General features: G+C 41.4%; 2 long non-coding RNA genes across 2 annotated transcripts in view; one reads left to right on the forward strand and one right to left on the reverse strand.

The window, feature by feature from the left end:
- LOC121533426 overlaps positions 1 to 25,048 on the reverse strand; it is a 139,678-nt gene that overhangs the window by 87,361 nt on the left and 27,269 nt on the right. The window lies entirely within an intron of this gene.
- On the forward strand, positions 11,166 to 23,897 carry LOC121533427. The gene is made up of 3 exons (XR_005994461.2): positions 11,166 to 11,428; positions 21,467 to 21,555; positions 23,684 to 23,897. It is a non-coding gene; the product is annotated as an uncharacterized LOC121533427 (long non-coding RNA).

A 25,048-nucleotide genomic window follows, 5' to 3' on the forward strand; every position in this document is an offset into this window, starting at 1 on the left:
AATTAGGTTGGGGTCCAGAACGTCCCCAGCCGGAACCCAGCTCCTCTCCTCAGGACCATACCCCTCCCAGTCCACCAGGTCCCTCACCGCATACACCGTCAATGTCCAGGGGCAGAGGAGGCGTACCCCGGGGGACGGCATCCGCCAGAGGACCAGGAACCACTGGCCAGAGGAGAGACACTTGAAAAGTGGGTGAGACATGGTAGTGAGGGGGAAGGAGCAGCTGGTATGATACCTCTTTATCCGCCGGAGGACCTTAAATGGCACCACAAACCGGGGGCTCAGTTTCTTGCAGGGCAGGCGGAGAGGGTGTTTTTTTGCGGACAGCCAGACACAATCCCCAGGCTGGAATACAGGGGTCTCACTGCGGTGGTGGTCGGCTTGGTCCTTCTGCCGTCGAATGGCCCTCTGGAAATGGACAAGGGCGCCATCCCAGACCTGTCCGGCCCTGTGGAACCACTCGTCGACAGCGGGCGCATCGGTCTGGCTGGTACCCCAGGACGCACTGAAAGGGAGTGAGCCCCGTGGAGGAGTGAACAAGGGAGTTCTGGGCATATTCTGCCCAGGAAAGAAACCTCGCCCACTCACCCTGCCGGTCCTGACAGTGGCAACGAAGAAACCTCCCCAGCTCCTGGTTCATGCGCTCCACCTGCCCATTCGACTGAGGCCTATACCCTGAAGTGAGGCTGGCCGTGGCCCCGATCTTCTCCAGGAAAGTCTTCCACACTCTGGAGGTGTATTGTGGGCCACGATCCGAGACGATGTCCTCCGGAAGTCCATAATACCGGAAGACCTGTTGGAACAGGACCTCAGCGACCTGGAGAGCAGAAGGAAGACCAGTTAGTGGCAAAAAACGGCATGATTTGGAGAACCGATCTACGACCACCATGACTGTGGTGAAGCCGTCAGAACGTGGTAGGTCGGTGACAAGGTCTATGGACAGGTGTGACCAAGGTCGCTGAGGCACTGGAAGAGGAACTAGTTTGCCTGCCGGGGCGTTCCAAGGTGTCTTCGTTTGGGCACATATGGAACAGGAGTTGACATAGCGGGAGATATCAGAAGCCAAGGTGGGCCCCCAGTATTTTTGGGCTAGAGAATGCAGGGTGCGCATAATACCAGAGTGCCCTGCCACAACAGTAGTGTGCCTCAGATCAGCAGGCGGTCACGGACACTGGTGGGTACATACACGCGCCCCGGAGAGGCATTGGCAGGCGCTAGGTCCTCCCGAGCTGCCAGGCGGATGTCTTCGTCCACTGCCCGTATGTGTTTCAAATTCCGGTGGTCAGTATGAATCCGGAATGGATGGACTGCGCCCTCCAGCCAGTGTCTCCATTCCTCCAGAGCGAGGACCACCGCCAACAGCTCCCTGTCTCCAACTCCATAGTTCCTCTCTGCGGGGGTAAGCTTTTAAGAGAAAAAGGCACAGGGATACATTTTCTCTGGCCCTCCTCCGATGCGTCCACCTCCAGGATGAAAGGACGAGATGGATCTGGGTGTTTTAGGATCTCCTTCAGCCTCTTGAAGGCAGTGTCAGTGTAAACTTAAATGACTAAAACCAGATATAAAGTATGTAGAAAAGATAATGGAACTACAGTTGAAGTCGGAAGTTTACATACACCTTAGCCAAATACATTTCAACTCAGTTTTTCACAATTCCTGACATTTAATCCTAGTAAAAATTCCATGTCTTAGGTCAGTTAGGATCACCACTTTATTTTAAGAATGTGAACTGTCAGAATAATAGTAGAGAGAATTATTTATTTCAGCTTTTATTTCTTTCATCACATTCCCAGTGGGTCAGAAGTTTACATACACTCAATTAGTATTTGGTAGCATTGCCTTTAAATTGTTTAACTTGGGTCAAACGTTTCGGGTAGCCTTCCACAAGCTTCCCACAATAAGTTGGGTGAATTTTGGCCCATTCCTCCTGACAGAGCTGGTGTAACTGAGTCAGGTTTGTAGGCCTCCTTGCTCGCACACGCTTTTTCAGTTCTGCCCACAATTGTTCTACAGGATTGAGGTCAGGGCTTTGTGCACTCCAATACCTTGACTTTGTTGTCCTTAAGCCATTTTGCCACAACTTTGGAAGTATGCTTGGGGTTATTGTTCATTTGGAAGACCCATTTGCGACCAAGCTTTAACTTCCTGACTGATGTCTTGAGATGTTGCTTCAATATATCCACATACTTTTCCTTCTTCATGATGCCATCTATTTTGTGAAGTGCACCAGTCCCTCCTGCAGCAAAGCAACCCCACAGCATGATGCTGCCACCCCCGTGCTTCACGGTTGGGATGGTGTTCTTCGGCTTGCAAGTCCCCCCTTTTTCCTCCAAACATAATGATGGTCATTATGGCCAAACAGTTCTATCTTTGTTTCATCAGACCAGAGGACATTTCTCAAAAAGTACAATCTTTGTCCCCATGTGCAGTTGCAAACCGTAGTCTGGCTTTTTTATGGTGGTTTTGGAGCAGTGTCTTCTTCCTTGCTGAGCGGCCTTTCAGGTTATGTCACTAGAGATGCCACTAGAGATCCTGGTTCGAATCCAGGCTCTGTCGCAGCCGGCCGCGACCGGGAGACTCATGGGCGGCGCACAATTGGCCCAGCGTCGTCCAGGGTAGGGGAGGGAATGGCCGGTAGGGATGTAGCTCAGTTGATAGAGCATGGCGTTTGCAACGCCAGGGTTGTGGGTTCGATTTCCACTGGGGGCCAGTATGAAAAATAAATAAATAAAAATATTCACTAACTGTAAGTCGCTCTGGATAAGAGCGTCTGCTAAAATGACTAAAATGTAAATGTCGATATAGGACTCGTTTTACTGTGGATTTAGATACTTTTGTCCCTGTTTCCTCCAGCATCTTCACAAGGTCCTTTGCTGTTGTTCTGGGATTGATTTGCACTTTTCGCACCAAAGTACGTTCATCTCTAGGAGACAGAACGCGTCTCCTTCCTGAGCGGTATGACGGCTGCATGGTCCCATGGTGTTTATACTTGCGTACTATTATTGGTACAGATGAACGTGGTATCTTCAGGCATTTGGAAATTGCTCCGAAGGATGAACCAGACTTGTGGAGGTCTACAATTTTATTTCTGAGGTCTTGGCTGATATCTTTTGATTTTCCCATGATGTCAAGCAAAGAGGCACTGAGTTTGAAGGTAGGCCTTGAAATACATCCACAGGTACACCTCCAATTGACTCAAATGATGTCAATTAGCTTATCAGAAGCTTCTAAAGCCATGACATCATTTTCTGGAATTTTCCAAGCTGTTTAAAGGCACAGTCAACTTATTGTATGTAAACTTCTGACACACTGGAATTGTGATACAGTGAATTATAAGTGAAATAATTTGTCTGTAAACAATTGTTGGAAAAATTACTTGTGTCATGCACAAAGTAGATGTCCTAACCGACTTGCCAAAACTATAGTTTGTTAACAAGAAATTTGTGGAGTGGTTTAAAAATGAGTTTTAATGACTCCAACCTAAGTGTATGTAAACTTCCGAGTTCAACTGTATATATGTTATTATTATTATTTTTTTTACATAAGATCATATTTGAGAACTAACAATCACCTAAATAAAAAGCTAGACAGTCAGGGATAATCTTAAATCTTCAAAAGATTATGCATTCATGAGTATTTTTGTCATTGCATGGGGCCTCCATTGATGTTGTTATAATTTTCTAGTCACCCAGATAGTATAAGCCATGGCAAGTTGTGTAGAATTGCAGGAAATTTGCTTTAAAACAGCTACATTTTGTCAGCCAACAGGAAGGACTCTAAAACGTTTGATTTGCATCCGCACCATTGGCCAAGCCCCCGCCACGCCCACCACCTCAGCCCCATTTTGATGAAAAAACCTTGCTGTACATTCTGTTTGTCTGGAAAACACAAACATGTGAGTGTAAAGAACTTGGAAGTAAAAAGTGGAGTAAACCACTGTCAGTGTCATGAACTATTAATAGTGGATCAGTGTTGAATGATGTCATAATGCGTCTGCCCTGTGGAGGGGGGTTGAGCTTGGGAACCCTCTCTGCTGCCAAAACACCATTGTCAACTTCGGGAGCAAAACAATGTCCACCAGTCAGGCCTGGCTCACACAGAGCAGCCACACAAACAGGAGGCCCCATGCATATTAATGGGACTCTAACTATGCCATAGGTCAGACCAGTGATTCAGACCCGGACTGATCATTATCTAAGCAGTGCACCTGTCCTTTTGCAACATTTTCTTTCAGGAAGCTGAAGACATTGGCACGCTATGGGCTACACAACAGCGTATAAACGACATGCCCCCACTGATGACAATTTGTAGGACAATACTTCTTACTCTGGCAGGTGAGAGTGAAGAAAGCACGTTTTTAAATTACAAATGGTCCTCATCTCTCTAGGTCTGCCTTGATTAACAAGATAGCATTCATGAGTCTGCAGAACACAAAAATGCCTCTCACAGCCAACGGTATCTTTTCCCTCCATTTAATGGTGTTATGAAGAGAACCATCCAGGCACATCTGTAGAGCTAGTAGATGTTGCTGTATTGTTCCTACAGTAAAATATGGAAAGTCCACAATTTGACAGGCTGCTCCCGTGTTTGTGCTCTGGCAGACTCACCACAACAAAGACAGACAAACAAAGTGACAGTCAGCTTTTTACAGAGAGAATGCTGCAGTAAAAGGTTCTCTCGCTATCACAATGCTGTCCTGCAAAAATAATACTCAACCAGGGTTTGGACTGCTATTTTTATGGCAAATGCTTATACCGAGTGATTCTTTCATGATAAATGGTATAAAATAGACCTACACATTTTTGAACATTTCAAAATAATCGTTTTTTTTGTTGTTTATTTTGTTGACACACTCAAAGAAAATGCTTCTGTAAATACATGTCAAAGACTTCTACTCGGGTGGCCTTATGCTTCAGTAAGACGCAGGATGCAAACGAGAGAGAGGGTTAAACCTACAAAGTTGAAATATTCACATGACGCCAGGGGTTTCCCAATCATAGCAACAGTGGCGGTTATTTTGGCGGCCCAGCGTGACATTAACTGAAGTCACAGCCCAACGGTGGATTAATGGCCTGAGTGATGAAGCTTGGGAGCAGACTGATGATGCTGGCACGCTGCCCTTTCCTTGCCCACATATGCGACGACAGGGTCATTCCTGTCCAACTACCCTGAATGAAAGGGCCCCTTCTTACTTGACTGCAGTGGTTGGCATGCTGCCCCTTTCAGGGCCCAAAGCTGTCTGTCAGTTTGGATGCAACAAATTGGTACATTCTCAGAATAATAATTAGTGCAGCCATGAACATGCCATTGTCTAACATGCATAATGAAGGAACTGCCTTCTGGTCATGTGACTGACTTCTGACACCTTAACTGTTATTGACTGACTGTAAATTAAAGGCAACTGTCGCTTTCCAGAAATGTTGTAACAATTGTGAGATGCCCATTACTATTATTCCACATATTATGGCCACTGGACAAAAAAAAATCAAATCTCAACCATATATTGATGTCTCTATCTTTAGTCACAGATTTTTCTGCAGTTCTTATCGATGTTTCAGCTCAACTATCGTCCTTTATCTGTCTGAATGGAAGTACGAAGCCCTTTAATCGAGGTTCAAAGCAGAGAGAAAAGTCTCCCTGAAGCTCTACATTTCCCTTCATATTGTAGCATTCAGATCAACAAGTCAATAGTCAAAGGAAACATAGGAGAACTGAAGGTGATAGCTTAGAATAATCCTCTTACTGGATTTCTGTGGAGGTAAAGAAATGGTCCTGGTTAGAATAATCAATCTGGGAGGGCAATTATCTAGAAATGTGCCATAGAATCTATCTGGCCAGTTCTTAGGGATATTTCAATAATACATACTTTAGGAAATGCATTGCTTCATACTTACAGATGACTGATAGACAGTATGTTAGAGGTACAGTATAAGTAATGAGGTTGTATTTCCATTCATGCTATAAAATTCATACTGCGACACATAAAAGTCTATAATCTAACTGTGTACACAATTCAGTCCACAATCCAAGTGTATTATTCTCATGTGTTATAAATAGCTATTTTTAAGGAGACAAGCCACCCGAATGAAAAATAATTCTCCCTGGAATGGGATTCTGCTAACTTTAATGTGTTTAAGTGGACACATTTTAAGCCACGGTAAGTGTTGTGTGTTTATGTATTTGCCAACATCCTACTGTATCAAGAGCTCTTATAAGAGATTCTCCAGTACTTTTGTATACTTTTTAGCCAGCAGTTCTGAAAGTAGCGCTCACGAGCCAAAAGTGGTTACCGAAAATTGCAAACAATGTCAGATTCTCTCTCTCTCTCTCTCTCTCTCTCTCTCTCTCTCTCTCTCTCTCTCTCTCTCTCTCTCTCTCTCTCTCTCTCTCTCTCTCTTCTCTCTCTCTCTCTCTCTCTCTCTCTCTCTCTCTCTCTCTCTCTCCCCCTCTCTCTCTCTCTCTCTCTCTCTCTCTCTCTCTCTCTCTCTCTCTCTCTCTCTCTCTCTCTCTCTCTCTCTCTCTCTCTCTCTCTCTCTCTCTCTCTCTCTCTCTCTCTCTCTCTCCCCCTCTCTCTCGTGTGCATCTTGCAAGCTGTCACTCAAATGGCGTGGGGCTGAAGCTCATTGGATAGAGCTCGAATTGCTAGGGGGCTGGCACATGTGGGGGAAAATGTAGTGAAAATGGCTCAGCACAGCTTCCAGAAAAACTGTTGCTTTCAAACTAGGGATTTTGTGACTAATTGAGATAAGACAGTAATTTTGCTCATAGACTCTGCATGTATGAACTACACATTGACACATACAGCCCAAAGCGGGATGTTAGAAAAATACTTAGTAGTCACCAAAGTTCAACTATGGAGCATGTCCTGTGTTTATGCGTTTGCCAACAGCATACTGTACGAAGAGCTGTTACAGTATAGCTGTGGTACACAGCCATATTGAATTTGCCTTCAATTACTTGAATGATTCATGCAGTACTAAATATGATGTTAATTATTTTATTAAGTGTCAATGCTTTCAGCATTTTGATTATTGTGTTTTTCAGATTAAAAAATATTTAAAGTAGCCTCGTCAATTGAGAAGCATTCAATTCCATTTTTGCAAAAACTGAAACTTTTTCTTCTTGTCATTTTCTTTGGCAAACAGACAACAGCTGTAGGAGGTGAACATCATTACTCATGAATGATACTGAACCTGTTTCCATGGTAATACATTTCCTTTGCTTTCTTCCTAGAAACCCTGAACAGTGTCTGAACCCCAAACACATTTTCAACACAGCCTTTGACTAACGCTTTGTGTTGGAGAATGGAACCTCATGCATGAACAACCCAAATCAATCATACCCAACATGTTTTAAAAGTTTCCTTCTCTTCACATTTGCAGAAAGTTTTGACCTATAACAAGTGAGGGTAATATAAGGTGGAATTAAGTGCAATATGTCCACATATCAAGGAATTAATTAATAAATTGTCAATATCAGCACAACGTTCTACTTTGCTGTAGAAGGACACATGCATCATGTCTTCATACAGGTGTGATATACCACTGATAACATGGTCTGACTTTAGTAGCCTCAGGGGGATATAAAGCCAGCACACAGCCATGCCCACACAATATAATCACAACTGTTATGGTTATACATAATAGCCATAGCAAACCCATTTGCTATGTTCTCTAATGGTGACAAACTGCCAGTAATTACTGATTAAATCCCCTGCCCATCACTCCTTCCTGGTCTGCTATCAGAGTGGGGTTGGAAGAGGAATGGTTGTGGCAGCCACATGACAGAGTGCCCCCTTCTGGTGCTAGTCAGAGGGAGCAAAAACACAGGAGCTCATTTGATCATCTTACATAACACACCATGTAGAAATATTCCTCTGTTGCCTTCATCTAATAGGATTCAATAGGATTGACTGAGCTCCAGCGTATCTCTCGAACACCAACAAACAGCCCCCCACAGAAATTAACATTGATATTGGCAGGCATGTGTCTCTTCTACTCTCATCTGGTAACTGGGCTAGTTCAGTTGAATGCATCTGTATTAGGATATAATCATAATTATTACACCATATGTTTTGTTTAATGCCATTTTACCATTCTCTTACCAAATACCATCACAATCTATTGAATTGTACAGTATCTGCTAGGCATAATTCTTTATCTGGGCCCAATGTTCCACTCTCATTTGAGGATATTGAAAACCTATTATGAAAATAGTTTTTCCCATATGGGGTGCAGGAGTTCATGGAAGGAGCAACTATTCTCTTTATTTTGTCATAGGCTGTCTCAGCTCTCTGTGCCTTGCCATTCTGAAATCTGGTATAAAAGACAAGCAAGCGGTTTGTGACATCACAAGCCACAAAAAAAGAAGATAAAAAAGCACCTTTAATAAAATCAAGAGTTGATGGGGCAGAGATCAGAAATAAGTGCTGCTCTACAACATGCTGAGCCTCGAAAAAAAATAATTTAACATTCTTTAATTTTCTGAGTAAAATGGACAGCCATTTCAGGTCGAATAATTGTTTGAACCAAGGATTTTATCATTAATCCAGGAGGGCTGGCAGATCTGGGGTCACACTGGGGGTTGATTAGGTACGAGTCGCACAAAGCTCTCTTCAGTCGATGCCATTGAAAAGAAGCAAGTAATTTAGATTCAGAATTGGTCTAGGACTGTGAAGCTCGCTCCATTACCGAACATTTTCAATTTCAGCCTCACAATAAACATCAAGCTTGCCAAGGACATTACAGCATTTGGTAATGTACTGGAGCAGATAGGTGGGTATTGACAAGAGGACACAACCCAAGGCTTCAGCAAAATAAATCCTTGAGATATGGGGCCTCTTGTTTGACTTGGGTGGACTCTCTGTTTTCTTAAGATGTGTTCCTGAACTTACCAACATGCATACCCAAAAAATATTTTTTGCGCAAACAAAATATGGCACAAAATAAAATTTAAAACTATTCAATCAAAACTTGTACACATCTTTGTTGCCTTTTTGAGTGTTTATAACACTTACATTCTGAGTTTGAAGGCCTTGAGCAGTAGAACCTATACAATGGACTACATTTAACAATATACTTAATTCAATACAAAGACCTTATAATATGCCATGTTTACATCCATGCATAAATCTTGCTGTAGCACTATGTGCCATTCTTCCCTGGTTTAATTCAATTCTTCTAGTTTTTAATGACGGTGCAGATGAGAAATTAGTTCCCATTTATAATGCCATTGTTTATCTACAAGAATGAAACCCAAATGCTGACACCAAACTATTCTGTAACTAATAGGGGGATATTATTTAGGACAATGACGTTGTGTTCCAAGAAATGATTGGTCAACCATTTTCCTTCGGTGGAATGTTCAATTCATTGCTTGCTTGGGATTGTAATGAGAAACATTTACAATTATTACAACATTGAGGTGCATAGTTCAAACCCCCTAGTTTTCAAAAGGAAGCCTAAACAAAACCAAGATTGAGCATTTTTCCATTGGATTTAAGTACATTAAGCAATAACTTTTGTATCGGTAGCATAAAATCAATGAGGGGTGTATTCAGCGGACAGTTGGGAGCTAATTTTCCCCTACATTTTCACTGCATCTTAATCCCAGGAGAAGGAGAAAGCCAGGAAGCAAAGAAGAAAAGGATGGAGTCTTCCACCTAAATGAATATTATCGGCATGAAAACAAAGTGACTACCTGAACAAAGTCAATTTTACACCCACACTTCAATAGATTTCACCCCTGGAGGCAATATCCATTGAGCCAGACATGGCTAATAGGCCTCTACTTTTCTTGACTGTGCAGTCACATTGGACGCATAACACCGGGGTTCCACTTGTACACGGTAGCCATGAGAAAACTGAACCAAGAAGGGTGCCTCACAAAAGCGATTTGAGACCATTCACTCACAAAAAGATTTTCCAATGTGTTTCAAAGGACCTTCGCATACTGCAATTTCCCTTAGTTGCACTCAAATACAGTACTGTTGAAACAGAGCTGCTGTTTTATGGTGAGAATACAAATGTAGCTAAAAATCGCAAGAGATCAACAGTAATTTCAAAAAATGAAATATACCCCTTGATTTAGACGAATATTACAGATAATTGCATTTGCAGGTAACTGTTACCAGAATGCTAAACCTGAGGAAAACATGAGCATTTTGAGAGTGAACGGCAGCACAATGAAAATAAATGAAATGCAGATTTGGTGCAGGGATGTGATAAGCATTTCCCCAAGGGGAGTGAGTTGGCAGACGTGCTGCTTTACAATTAAGGAAATTAAGCAAGGGTGAAATCTGCAAAGATTGAGTTATAGAGTCATGGTACATGCCCTATCACACCAAGCAAATAAAATCAGACTTTTAACTGCAATTGATACCACCATATGAATTCCTCTGTTTAAGCATCTGACAACGTGTGGCAGATTGGAAGGCTGGTACAACATTTCTTTGCTCTGTTTGCTTTGCTTTTTCTGTCATGGAGAGCCGATTTCATTTCCACTAACAGAAATGTGTTGGCCTCTCTACACTATTCCTGATTGGATAGAACTTTACATGGCAGCAGACAAGGAAAGCCATGCTGATATGTAGATGCATCACACTCCCAGAAATTACATATCCAACCTTGCTGCCGCAATACATACAGATTTCTTCTACCCCTAGCCTGGCTTGTAGTTGGCGTTTTTTTCACTTCCAAATACCTCTTGTCCCTCTCTAGCATGCATGGGTCTAGGTTAAGTCCAGCAGTCAGCAGTCTCCATTGAGTGACTATAGCTATGATTCATGAATACATCAATAAAAAGACAAAGAGGGAGAGACAGAAAGTTAAGGTCACCAAAGTAGGAATTGGAGACCAAGAGGTGTTGGACAAACGCATATCAACATAATCAATGTCTTAAACTTCCTTGACACTTGGCCATAGCCCTCCTGTGTATCCAATTCCACTTTGAGCCCAGAGAATCTCCCATGGAAAGTTAAAGCCCCAGACGACAGCCCCTTTGATGGACAGCTGAATAGAAGGCAGCCACTTCTTCCACATCACTGCCTCCAATTTTCTAAAGGTGGTAAATTTAGGAGATAGTGTCACCACCAAGTTATATGAGGATGTAGCTCAGAGGAAACACAACAACTCAACACAAACACCCTGGTTCCCCAGATATGAAATTAATTATTGACTTGATGAAGGTGTAGGGTGTTAAGATAGATTGTGTGATAGTGGATCAGGGCAACAAAGGGCCAGCATAATCAGGAAGAGCCGGAGCAGAAGACTTCAGGGTCAGTCAATTTCCCAGGGGAGGATAGAGATGTGACAATGTTCCTGAACCCTGATCTAACCTCCGGACAACTCACAGCAAAACACTCATCTTCTCAATGTGAGGAAGTGCAGTGATGACATCAAAGATGAAGGCATACTTCACCTAACAGAAGGTAAAGTCATTTTACAGACACTTCTGATACATGGTTAGCAGTTGCTGTATACCTTACTCAATTTCAGTTTCATAGTAAAATGGACTTGTTGTGTACATACTTTTCACATCCATCAGTGAAGTGCTCTTATATAACTTTAAAGGATGTTTGCACAATGTTTGTAATGAACACCACCAATCGCATCATAAATGACAGAAACTGGACTGCATGTCCATCCACTACTTTAATCTGTATCTTATTGGAAGGGAAATGTTTGACTTCTGCAACCCTTTTCAAGTTTTGAAAGTATGTATCATTATCGCTCAATTGACACTCATATGGGAAAAGAACACTCAGTCATTTACTACGTTTGATTGAAACAGCTCCCTTCATCTTACCTTCGTTTTGAGGGAAAAGTAACCCTTCAACACTTTATGAAAAATATACATATTTCATGAATCTCTCCAAATCTGGCAAAGCAACAAAAGGGCTTTTTCAATAGAGGTAATGCATATAGCAGATGGCCTCTTCTCATCAGATTGTCTGTGATTGTTTCAGTCCGTTCTAGGATTGTTTTTCTTTTCTTATCTAATTACGTTCACATCTGTGTGAGACTAACAGGTGTGGGGTAAAAGAGAGATAGGCGACAGAAAATTGGGAGGGCTTGGAACCTAGCCCACGTAACACTATAGTAGATGAATTAGAAAGAAAATCAAACTATTTTCTGCATACTTGAAGATGATTCTAGGCTGTCAGGGAGGGCTCACCAAATCTAGCTCCATAGTATGTGTGAAGCACGTCAACAAATGTTTTTAATATCAATACAGACAAAATCAGGAGCGTGAGAGTAAAAAGGCAAATTTCACCATCAACAGCACTGTTCTGTTCGTTGAAACTATTCAACGGAATATACAATGCTTAGAGAGTTGCCTGCTACGTTCCATGCAACTATGCAGTACAATATTACAACATTACATTACAATATTACAATATTACAAAAAAAGAGAGCTTTTTAGTAGCTATGGCGTCTGTCTATCCATTAACATTTCTGGAAAAAAACAAAACATTCATCCACCGCTGTCTGTTCTCTTCTCCTCCTTGTGTGCCAGGGCGGCCACACAGCGAAAACTAGGAAGAGGATGAAAGTTTTCATTTAATGTCACCCACTAACTGTCCCCACACCCTTCATCCCCAGTGCAACCCTCAAGGGCACCCTGCTCATACAATGTGGAGGAGATTACCACAGTAGCTAAGTGCTGTCAATGGTACACCAGGAAAAGCAGAGACTTCATCTATCGTAGCAAGCTGGGTTAAAACTAAGATGTTTAATTTCTTACTTTTTATCATGACCGTGCAGGCCACTGCTTCAGTTTCAAACTAGTTATTTTCACGATTCAAGTTCCAACATAAAATCTCAAGCTCCCCCAAATCTTTACTGTCTGAGTCCCAAGATGTCCCAAAAATCTGGATATTTCCAATCTTGGCTTGATGGGGTGCATGGAATTAAAAGAGGCAATTACAGAAAAATGAAATCTTGTGTTTTCTATACAAATGTGGACCAAGGGAAAGCAGATTACGATAAATCCAAACTGCCTGTGAATTCATGGGGTCCCTGAATGACAGAACTTGTTATTACTGTATGTAAACACTGCCAAGCTGATGATATTGTGGTAAAACACATCGTACATAAAACATCTCTGGACATGTTCAATTACCCAAAGCACATTAAGAGCCTCATGAACAGCAGTCAAGAGTTTGGGGAATTTAATCATCTTTATACAATTATGAACAAATGCTGAAAGAATTTTAGTGATGCCAGTTTGGACAGTAAATAAGTTCGAACAATTTGAAGACCGCAGGGCCCCTTTATCAAAATCGTACATTATTTTATTTACATATTTTAAATTTTAAATTACCACATACTCTGCAAAACTGACATTTTACAGGCTTGCATATTGATTTTGATGGTTTTCATCAAAGTCTCTGCATTTGCCACTAAATCAGTACAACATATGATACATAATGAGTAAAATTACTTTTTACCAAACCAAAGCCCATTAACCAAATTTTTTATTTGATGCAAATATTATTTTCTAGGTCTCATTATTCCTTTTCGCAGCACTGTTATTCTCACCATCTGCATTGGCAGATTAAGCTAAGGAGGCCTTCATCACCCAGCCACAGACAACGCATCATTTCTATGCGTTTCAGGCTCTGGTTGTGAGGAAGAGATTTACCCCAACCCCCCCCAACATATCAACTTGGAAGGCCATTAAAGACTAACCATGTGAATACCACCTATTCAGGGAGAACTCATTGTTCACGCCAAGGTAAGTGAGCAAATCTTTAGATTATAATCACTGCCACACACGATACACACTGATTTCAAAAGAGGAGAGGGAGAAATTGAGAAAATAAATGTTAAGATACAGAGGCCGGTCCTTCGGCTTGTGGAGATAGTGTGTGCACAGGAGCAAGTCTAATTCTCTTTCCATCTGAACCAAATTAGAAAGTATGCCAAGCAAAACGTGTAAACCCATTGATGACTCTGGATGTATACATGCAACCACAAAATATCCACTCTACCATTACCAAAGGATGGCGAGGAAGGCTTGAGTCAATGAAACCCTATAGGGTGAAAATAGCAAAGAACAAACAAACCCACTGGGAGAACACAAGAGGATCTCCAGCATCTATCACACATCCTGATTAGGAGGCTGCAGTGATATGGGTCAAACGTTTCTCAGCAAACATTAATAAATCCCTCTAAATGGACCAGCACAATGGCCACTAGCTATGGTTTTACATTGTGTGTGTTTTAGAGACAGCCTCGCGTGTCGAAGGAGAAAGGGGTCAGCCATTCAAATCTAATGGGTAAATATGCTATGCGACTGCATCCCCCTGTGCAGTACTGCTAATTTATCTGTCAACAATATTCATTGTGATTTTAATTTCAGTTACTTTATCAGAACAAATATCAAATATGTCAAGTAATATTAATATCCTAACATGTTGGGTCAAAGTGATCAAACAGCCAACAATAAGTTTCATCCAAATAATCTTGGCAAACTCATTACAACAATACAACATTTCTAAAATGTTCTGTTAAGTTGTCCTTTTACTGTGCACGTTTGAACAGGCATTGGCAGTAAAGACCACTGAGCAAACATTAGTTTGACTTGAAGTTGATCTGCTTTCAAAATGAAGGCCCTATTTGGCTGAAGTGTTCACATAAAATTGTGTGAAATTAGATGGTCATGATACATCGATACATTGTGGACAGTTGTTCCTTCATAGAACTCACAGGTAACAGAACTTCCCCTCCAGCTAAAAGGACCAGTGTCAGTCAGCCGGTGGAGATGATGTTGGTGTGCATTTTTACAAGCAAAAATTGTTTTCTGGCATTTCATGGGTGATAAATTATGTTAATCCTTAAGGGGCACTGGGGTGGAAATGAATGAAGTGAGAGAGAAGGCGAGATTAGCATATCCTAAATCCATTTACAGACTGGCAGTGTTTGGAGCAGGGCTCCAGTTTCACCCGCTATTATTCCATCATCGATGCTTCATTTCATCCCCACAACCACCCTCCAACCCAACCCCCAACCTCCATCCCCCCAAAACCCGTTCCCGGCCTCCACTTAAACCAGCATGCTTATTTGCTCAATATTTGTTGGATTAGTGTGAGATTATTATTTGAGAATGTGACAGGAGTTCTAAAAGTATGGACATGAACTGTGCAAAACAACAGGATACAACAAAGACCTGGATCAGAAAAACACAAATGGACAACACTTGACTTGACACAACCTGGCATAAAGCCTACATAATGTTTTTATCAATGTGACATAAGACCAGTCATAACAGGTCATTACAGACCTAATGACAACCATACTCATGCAAAGTGTCAACCCAATTATCATCCATTTTTATTTATTTATTTTATTTCACCTTTTTTTAACCAGGTAAGCCAGTTCAGAACAAGTTCTCAATTACAACTGCGACCTGGCCAAGATAAAGTAAAGCAGTGCGATAAAAAACAACAACACAGAGTTACATATGGGGTAAACAAAACATAAAGTCAAAAATACAACAGAAAATATATATACAGTGTGTGCAAATGTAGCAAGTTATGGAGGTAAGGCAATAAATAGGCCATAGTGCAAAATAATTACAATTGAGTATTAACACTGGAATGATAGATGTGCAAGAGATGATGTGCAAATAGAGATACTGGGGTGCAAATGAGCAAAATAAATAACAATATGGGGATGAGGTAGTTGGGTGGGCTAATTTCAGATGGGCTGTGTACAGGTGCAGTGATCGGTAAGGTGCTCTGACAACTGATGCTTAAAGTTAGTGAGGGAGATAAGAGTCTCCAGCTTCAGAGATTTTTGCAGTTCGTTCCAGTCATTGGCAGCAGAGAACTGGAAGGAATGGCGGCCAAAGGAGGTGTTGGCTTTGGGGATGACCAGTGAGATATACCTGCTGGAGCGCATTCTACGGGTGGGTGTTGCTATGGTGGCCAATGAGCTAAGATAAGGCAGGGATTTGCCTAGCAGTGATTTATAGATGACCTGGAGCCAGTGGGTTTGGCGATGAATATGTAGTGAGGACCAGCCAACAAGAGCGTACAGGTCACAGTGGTGGGTAGTATATGGGGCTTTGGTGACAAAACGGATGGCACTGTGATAGACTACATCCAATTTGCTGAGTAGAGTGTTGGAGGCTATTTTGTAAATGACTTCATTTCGATCAAGGATCGGTAGGATAGTCAGTTTAACAAGGGCATGTTTGGCAGCATGAGTGAAGGAGGCTTTGTTGTGAAATAGGTTCTAGATTTAACTTTGGATTGGAGATGCTTAATGTGAGTCTGGAAGGAGAGTTTACAGTCTAACCAGACACCTAGGTATTTGTAGTTGTCCACATACTCTAGGTCAGACCCGCCGAGAGTAGTGATTCTAGTCGGGTGGGCGGGTGCCAGCAGCGTTCGATTGAAGAGCATGCATTTAGTTTTACTAGTGTTTAAGAGCAGTTGGAGGCTACGGAAGGAGTGTTGTATGGCACTGAAGCTCGTTTGGAGGTTTGTTAACACAGTGTCCAAAGAAGGGCCAGATGTATACAAAATGGTGTCGTCTGCGTAGAGGTGGATCTGAGAGTCACCAGCAGCAAAAGCGACATCATTGATATACACGGAGAAAAGAGTCGGCCCAAGAATTGAACCCTGTGGCACCCCCATAGAGACTGCCATAGGTCCAGACAACAGGCCCTCCGATTTGACACATTGAACTCTATCAGAGAAGTAGTTGGTGAACCAGGCGAGGCAGTCATTTGAGAAACCAAGGCTATTTAGTCTGCCAATAAGAATGCGGTGGTTGACAGAGTCGAAAGCCTTGGCCAGGTTGATGAAGACGGCTGCACAGTACTGTCTATTATCGATTGCGGTTATAATATCGTTTAGGACCTTGAGCGTAGCTGAGGTGCACCCATGACGAGCTCGGAAACCGGATTGCATAACGGAGAAGGTACGGTGGGATTCGAAATGGTCAGTGATCTGTTTGTTAACTTGGCTTTCAAAAACTTTCGAAAGGCAGAGCAGGATGGATATAGGTCTGTAACAGTTTGGATCTAGAGTGTCACCCCCTTTGAAAAGGGGGATGACCGCGGCAGCTTTCCAATCTCTGGGGATCTCAGACGTTATGAAAGAGAGGTTGAACAGGCTAGTAATAGGGGTTGCGACAATTTCGGCTGCTAATTTTAGAAAGAAAGGCTCCAGATTGTCTAGCCCAGATGATTTGTAGGGGTCCAGATTTTGCAGCACTTTCAGAACATCAGCTGTCTGAATTTGTGTGAAGGAGAAGCAGGGGGGGCATGGGCAAGTTGCAGCGGAGGGTGCAGAGCTGGTAGCCAGGGTAGTGGTAGCCAGGTGGAAAGCATGGCCAGCCGTAGCAAAATTCTTGTTGAAATTCTCGATTATTGTAGATTTATCGGTGGTGATAGTGTTTCCTGGCCTCAGTGCAGTGGGCAGCTGGGAGGAGGTGCTCTTATTCTCCATGGACTTTACAGTGTCCCAAATTTTTTTGGAGTTAGTGCTACAGGATGCAAATTTCTGTTTGAAAAAGCTAGCCTTTGCTTTCCTAACTGCTTGTGTATATTGGTTCCTAACTCCCCTGAAAAGTTGCATATCGCGGGGGCTATTCGATGCTAATGCAATACGGCACAGGATGTTTTTGTGCTGGTCAAGGGCAGTCAAGTCTGAGGAGAACCAGGGGCTGCAAAGATACCGGTAATCTACCAAAGTTACCGGAATCTTCTGTAATTTTGGTAATTAGCAGGTAATCTATGGCAATCTATAGTAATTTAGGTAATTTATACTTTAATAACTTTAACAAAATGTATTCATATATATAGTATTCATTTTTATATCTATGTCCATATTGTCCAGCTTCTAGTAGATAGACCATATCGTTCAAGAGAAAATAGCTTAATTAATAAAAAAAGCATCTAATCAACTATGGCATTATTTTTTATTAACTCTGCATGGCAACTTTTCCAACTATTGTCTTTTTTCACAACTGCCACCAGTTTGGCCCCAAAACATTTACAACAAAGACATATTGACATAGTAAAATAAATAAAAAATACATAAAGGATATTTCATGCTGAAACCCTCATATTAAACACCAATGGTATTCACTAAGTTGATGGTTTATATTTAGGATAATATTTTACAGCTTTGTCATTCTATTTTGTATTTAGAAATCATCTTATTTGATTTTTTAAATATATTTTACATGGGATATCTTAAGTACCCCAAAAGGCCACTAGATGTCATCTAATAGAATTCCATCTATTCCTTGAAAGTTACCAAAATTCTGGTATTTTACTGGTAAACTTAGAAAGTTTCCAGTATATCCTCCCTTTGCAATCCTACATGCATGTAACAGTTCAACCAAGAGACAATATCCATGTCTATCAACTTCATAAAGTGTTTCCCTATTATGGAAAATATTGTGATATACTGTATGTAAGCTATCCTCTCCCACAAATTACACAAAAATGTTTCCATATTCAAACTTGGTCCTTTGATGCTGCACAACTGAGTGAAAGACAAAAACCTCTTTATGTTGGAAACACATTAGAACACTACCCAGGATGAAATAGAGGCTTCAGCACCAGCAACCTCAGAGCCTGACAGAGATCAGAATGGGAGAGAAAGGAGAGAGAGGCACCTCTAAAAGCAAGGTGTTTCATAGGCTGGATGCCCTTATTTAGAGGCTTGTGTGAATCCATAGTCAAAAGTAATCAGCCGCGTCCCCAGACTGCTCCTCTCTTTTCCGAGGCCCACAGCCAGCGAAAACATATTTCCATTTTAACGCCTTCTGATGATCAAAGCATCAGCTTAATATAATCAGCTCAAACCCATTTACTGGCGAGCCCCACCGCTGCGTCTGGGGAGCGCTTCCCTTCCCAGCCCTATCTATTCTAAAACAGGTGCTATAATAGTAAATTAATTAGGCTGAGGAGATGCACCTTGTACTCGGCTGCCGCCAGCCCCTTGTGGGTCACAGCCTCCAGGAAAATGCCATCTGGGCTGCGTTTCCCCAGGGAGGCCCGAGGGGAGGGGGGGTGTTGGGGGACACACTGCCACTGACTGGACCTGCGCTTGACTGTGGAGTTTTTTACATGACAATTAACCCTATTAGCCTTTCGCTTACTGTGTATTTGCTTCTGTATTATGTTATCCTTGAGGGGGGTGTTGGTGGTGGTGGTGGTGGTGGTGGTGAAGGGGGAGGGGGGTGTTATAGCACCTCAACATGTCGGCTTCCGCAAATGTTTACAGATTGTGGCGGCTGCTACGCATGAGAATGCCAGAGGGGCAGCGACCTTGGCTGTACGATTGACATCTTGCAAAGTAACCGCAACCTCCCATACAGCTAATTTATTCCCACAGAGGGTTCAGTCCGCTAAAGTGGGAGAAGATCACCATTGTCCAGAGGGGAAGATATTACAGTGCCACAAAAGAGAGACAGGAGGTCGAAGAGCCTTGTTTACCAACCAACCTGCGCCTGTGCTCAGGCTGCCCATCACATATCCCGCTAGTCGATACACCTCAAGGTTATTTAGGCAGAGGAAAACAGGAGTCAAGGGTGCTCCATGGCACATTCGCATGAGGACAGCTTTGAATTGCCTAAAAGATCTCTTCGGCTCCAGAGACGGATGTGGATGTGGCAACCGTCTGATCTTGAAGCGCCCACGCAGCTCTGCTCCGCTGAGGCTGGCTAAGCTAATAGCATGTAGCACTGGAAAATGTGAGGAAGGGTTTGAATCCTGAGCCTGAAATCTGAGCGTCAGGTTGTTTTCAAGTCCCTATCTCCCCATGAAATAGGGAAGAAAGGAGAAAACCCTGCTTAATGAGGTAAAAACAGCCTTTAAAATGTATGCTTACAGGATTGCCAGGTGACTTTTAATGTAATTACTTGGGGAGCCAAGTGCCCCTGAGGAAATGGAGGCAAGGTGCTGACGGTTAAGATGAGACTGTGAGAGGAGGGGCAGATGAATTAAAATGCAAAACAAGTTGAAATAACTTCAAAAATAAAGAAAAACCCCACCAAGTGGTGAGGACAGAGATGTGAGATCACAGTCTCATTACTTTAAAACACAATGGAGCACTGAAAGCTAAAGTGATTAGCTGGGCATTTTGCTTTCCTCTACCCTCCTCCTCCTCCTCTCTAAGGATGGGAGTCCCCACCGTTTGCCACACAGATTTTGTGATTAATCAAACATGTGGGGGAAAGGGAGCTGGAGAGGGAGCTGGAGAGTGGGACCAACCGAGGGCCCCAGCCAGAGCAGTGCGCTTGAGGGGCTCTGGGAACCCCTCGTCTCAGGGCCTCGGGCCCCGGGATCAGCTTCCACAAATATTGGGATTTGATGGGAAGCTGGGCGGTAAGCCCTGAGCAGATGGTCCACGATGTTCAGTTAAGACCGCGATTGATTTGAGGAAACAGATATCCCCCCTCCTCGTTAAGTTGAAAGTACCTCTGGGACGGCAGTCAAGTGCTTTTCTAACCTTTGCCGTCAGAACCAGAGAGCGGCAAACAGACAAGCAGCGACGCGCCAATTCTCCAGCAGGGAGAGCAGGGAGAGGGGCTGCTCAACCCCCTGATCCCCTTAATAATGGGGGCCTGGCAGAGGGGGGAAATTACCCCTCTCCAAGAGGAGCCAGGCAGATTCAGCCAAAGGGGTTTAATCTGGAGAAGAGTGTAGTTGCTTGACCTTATTTTAACCTGGTTCATGGAAGTTTCAACTTGAACTTGAAAGGGTTACAGGGATACTGGGATGAGGGGTACCGGGGGGATCAATTTAAATCAAATCAAGAAAAGTGTCTCTCCAGTCATGGTTACAGATAAACCCATAATGTAGGCGATCAGATAAGAGCGCAGATGAGAATCACTAGAGCTGTTCTCTCGCATGTAGCATATGCTAAGGGCTCAGCTCAGTTCAGAGTTTTGAAATACAATATGCAACAGAGGCATTTCAAGGATAATACAGTACTACATGTCCTAGCACCATGTCTCCATGGTGCTATATGGATAAATGAAATTACTGAAATTAAATAAACTGAATCAACGACTACAAAAAACAGGTAAAATGGAAATGACTGTATAACCAACAGCACTATCCTTATTATCTGTGCAATACAACTCCAACTTTGACTTAGAATAAGAGCCACTTTTTTGTCCTAAAATATAAACACCAATGTTTTAAAGTGGATATAGCAAAAATATAATTATCGTGATTTATAATTACTGTGTTTCTGGGCACACATACTGCAGCTTGTCAAGATCAATTAATCACAATAATTATCTGAAATAATTATATTAATTAAAAAACAAATAAACAATCACTTAAGAATAAAAAACATCTTTATAGTGCACAGGTGAACCAGAAACCTACAGTGAAAGGTCACAATGACAGGCAGAGCTGGTCAGAAAGCCATGTGCTGAGAGCCGGCTGCAGGGCGGCAGTACACTGAGGCCTCTCCACTCATTGTTCACAGGATCTGCTGCTCTCTCTCGCTGTCTATGGCACACCTCTGGAAAAGCCGCCGGCACATCCGTCTGGAGAACCCTGAAGCACTGGAATGGGGTAAGAAATTATGTATTTTTCTCTCCACTGTTAGATTTGGATTTAGTACTTTTGCATGCGTGGACGACTTGACTGGTAGTGGAAATCAAATTTACAGAAATAAAACATTCAACCTTCAACTGGAGGATACATATTTTTTAAATTGTATTGTTATTTGAGACATTCACTCCATCTTAACAATAAGCAAGAAATTAAAAAGAAAATACATTTACAATGTGTTTTAATATCTTTAACAAAAACAATGTTATTACATTTTAGGGTCTTTTGAAGCTTTCAAAGTAAATATATTTACATAGGCCCAACAATATGCATAAAAAAAGTATTCCTAGTAAAATAGTGGAGGGTAATATGCTCAAATCTATAAAACTAGTATTATCTATAAACACGTATATTAATGTATGCATGTTAAGTAACTTATACATTGAACAGTGTGCCTTGGTAGCACTGCAGAGTGAATTTCTCCTAAATTTGCAGTCTTGATTTAAAATATATATTTGTGTTAATAATCAGAGAGATGATCTTTCGAGAGGTGCATGGATATTAAAAGCTGTCGTTTTTAGAGGGAGCAGGTTTGTCTATAATCAATTATCTTTCTGGATCCACACATGAATTGCCTAAAATGATAGGCTTCCATCAATACATCCTTGAATTAAAAAATCTTAGTGCCACTTTTTTCTCTTCTTCTATTCAATCAAATCATCTCAACAATTGCCCTCCTTTGGGGAGATATTATGGTAAGTAATTTGTGTTTCAATGTTACAAATTAGACTTCAAGCTTAATTCTGAAGAAAGCGCAAAAACTTGAGGCGCAGGGAGTGCCCATTATTCTACAGTACATCTGAAGATTATCACTGAGCAAAGTTATTTTACATTTCAAAAGCACTGAATAGAACCTTTTCTTGTATATATAATAAGCGTTCAAATCAGAGAATCAATCCACCATGCACTTTTTTACTACAATATCAGTATTTATAGTCTTTAAAAAATATTATAAAATGTTATATAATTCATATATATATATACATATTAAGGGTCTGCTACAATTATATTAACAGTACATAGTAGAGTTTAGTATATAGGCATACAGTATACAATAAGTATAACTATCTTTCGTAGTGCTACAATTATATAAATTTTTTACTTAATAATTCAAGTCAACGCTGCATTTGTCTATAAAAACATTATGCCAATTCAACCTAGACAACTCTTAATATAAAGGAAAATACAGGAGATACACAACAGCGGGGAGTTTAGTCCTTTATCGGGAAACAGAGTAAAAGGACTAGAAAGGCCGGTTTGTTATACAGACGAGAGATGGAAATTGCCACTGGAGAAAATGAGGGGTATTCAGTGTTCCAATAAGCACCAATTTTCTCCTGGTCCTATAACGGACTTCTCACACGTCCTAAATCATCATTTAATTATAGTGTGAGGGGTGACTGTCAAAGGGTGCCTGTAGGAAGGAGCATGCTACTGCCCAGTACAAAGCCAGACATTACAAAGGTTTGAAAAGGTCCAAAGTCAGCATGTAAGATGAACCCCTCTTTAATTGTAGAAAATGAAGGATAATATTGTTCAAATATCTTAATATTGATATATTTATAGGTCAATGTTATCCCTTACATTAAATGTCTTATTCAATAAATCAAATGACAGAGAGATATGATCAAGTATGATCAATCAAATAATGCGATACAATGAGACTTAGTGCCATAGAACAATTTAAGGCAAGTCGTTTTTCCAGTCATGTTATATTTTGTCTCACGATGTCCAGTTCTTTGAAGACAACTGGGTGATGCTAGTGCATAAGGAAAATGTTGTGTCTTCAAATGAAATATTTCAAGAGGATATAATTAGATAAATATTTAAAGAGGATATAATTAGATAGTGCCTCTTCTTAGAACATTTTGCACACAATTAAATATGTTTTGTTGTCAGATAGATCATATGAAAATGTATGACTTGATACATTAAGGTGTTTGCATACATTAATAATAATATTGCTTACACTTTTGCTTAGGATTTTTTTTTTGTCAACACTGAAAATAATTTCACTAAAAGAATGTCAAAAACAAAATGAATCAGACATATTCTGCACCATCTTGATGTGAATTGTTCTGTATTGCAGACTGGAGCGGACTTGTGATGAAGACTACAGGATGCCGACCCACTGTGGCCTAGGGTTTTGATGCCATCTATTGGAATAATTGACCAATTTATCAAGGGGAGTTTACAGAGTGACTACCAACTGAAATGCTTTCTATCCTCATAATAAAAGTGGTCAATTATAAATATATCAGTTACATTCACTAAATTCTACCCAACAAACATTCAGTAAACATTCTGCTCATTTTGATATCAAAATGTTTATATCTCAACTATATCTCTACCAAGTCAAATTTCAAATGATGAAATGGTGATATGATCGTGAACTGAAGATATCTTGATTTTGCATGATGCCATGTGTTTTTATAAAGAAAAACAATTAATTGGATCACTAAAAATAATACCTCATTTCTCCCAACATGTGGAAATCACAGAGAACTAAAATGAAATACAAAGTGGATGGTTTCCTGTATTAAACCCTCTACAAAGGTTGAACTTTATAAATGTAAACATGATATGAATAATGTAATAACAATGATTATACTGTAAATTCGAACGATATCACAAGATACTTCAATTCTTTATGGACATATATGTTGCTCCAACAAATTGGCTAAACTCTTGGGTACACCCATATACAGTCTATGGCTTACCCACCACTGTTAAACAGCACATAATAATTAATGTATCTTTGTTTTAGAAATCTTATCTCCCTCTACTCTAATCATACTGCAGGGGGCACTGCATCCAAACAAATATGCAGCACTCAACTCATCCCACTCACTTCAATTACTCCTGATTAAAGACATCTGTTCCCTGGGAAAGCCCTCCTAACAGTCCAGACAGGAACCATGGGACAAACTCATATTGTAAAATAGTACAGTCAAAACCTTAACTTTTTGAAGAAACCAAAACGTTTTTTGAAAGGTAATTGTTCTCTACATTGGAATGTCTTCAAAACCAATGTAAGAGTTAAGTCAAGATCAAGGTGAAGAAGAACTTTGTGGATGATCGCAGCACATATTGGAAGGAGGAGGTTTTCTATGCAACAATTGTGTGCAAATAAACCGCTCAGGGACATCAGTAGAATTGTCAGTGTGGGGTGGAATGTTGCACTCACATCTAATAGCAGTGGTTCTGATGACCCTGTTGGTCTGGAGAAGGTCATGGGTAAGGAAGGCTTCACTACGTTCTCCCTGTCCCTGTACACACACACTCTCCATCATCACACCTTCTCAATGGCCTAACAGGGGCCATGGCCGCACAGGGCAAAGGGTTCATTTGATAATTGACTAAATCCTAGGACTAATTCCAGGGAAATGTTTCCATCTCTCTTCTGCCACTGGGATCGATCTGACCTCAAATCGTCTGGCCTCCATCAGAAGGA

This window comes from Coregonus clupeaformis, chromosome 20 (assembly GCF_020615455.1).
Source record: "Coregonus clupeaformis isolate EN_2021a chromosome 20, ASM2061545v1, whole genome shotgun sequence".
Taxonomy (NCBI): Eukaryota; Metazoa; Chordata; class Actinopteri; order Salmoniformes; family Salmonidae; genus Coregonus; species Coregonus clupeaformis.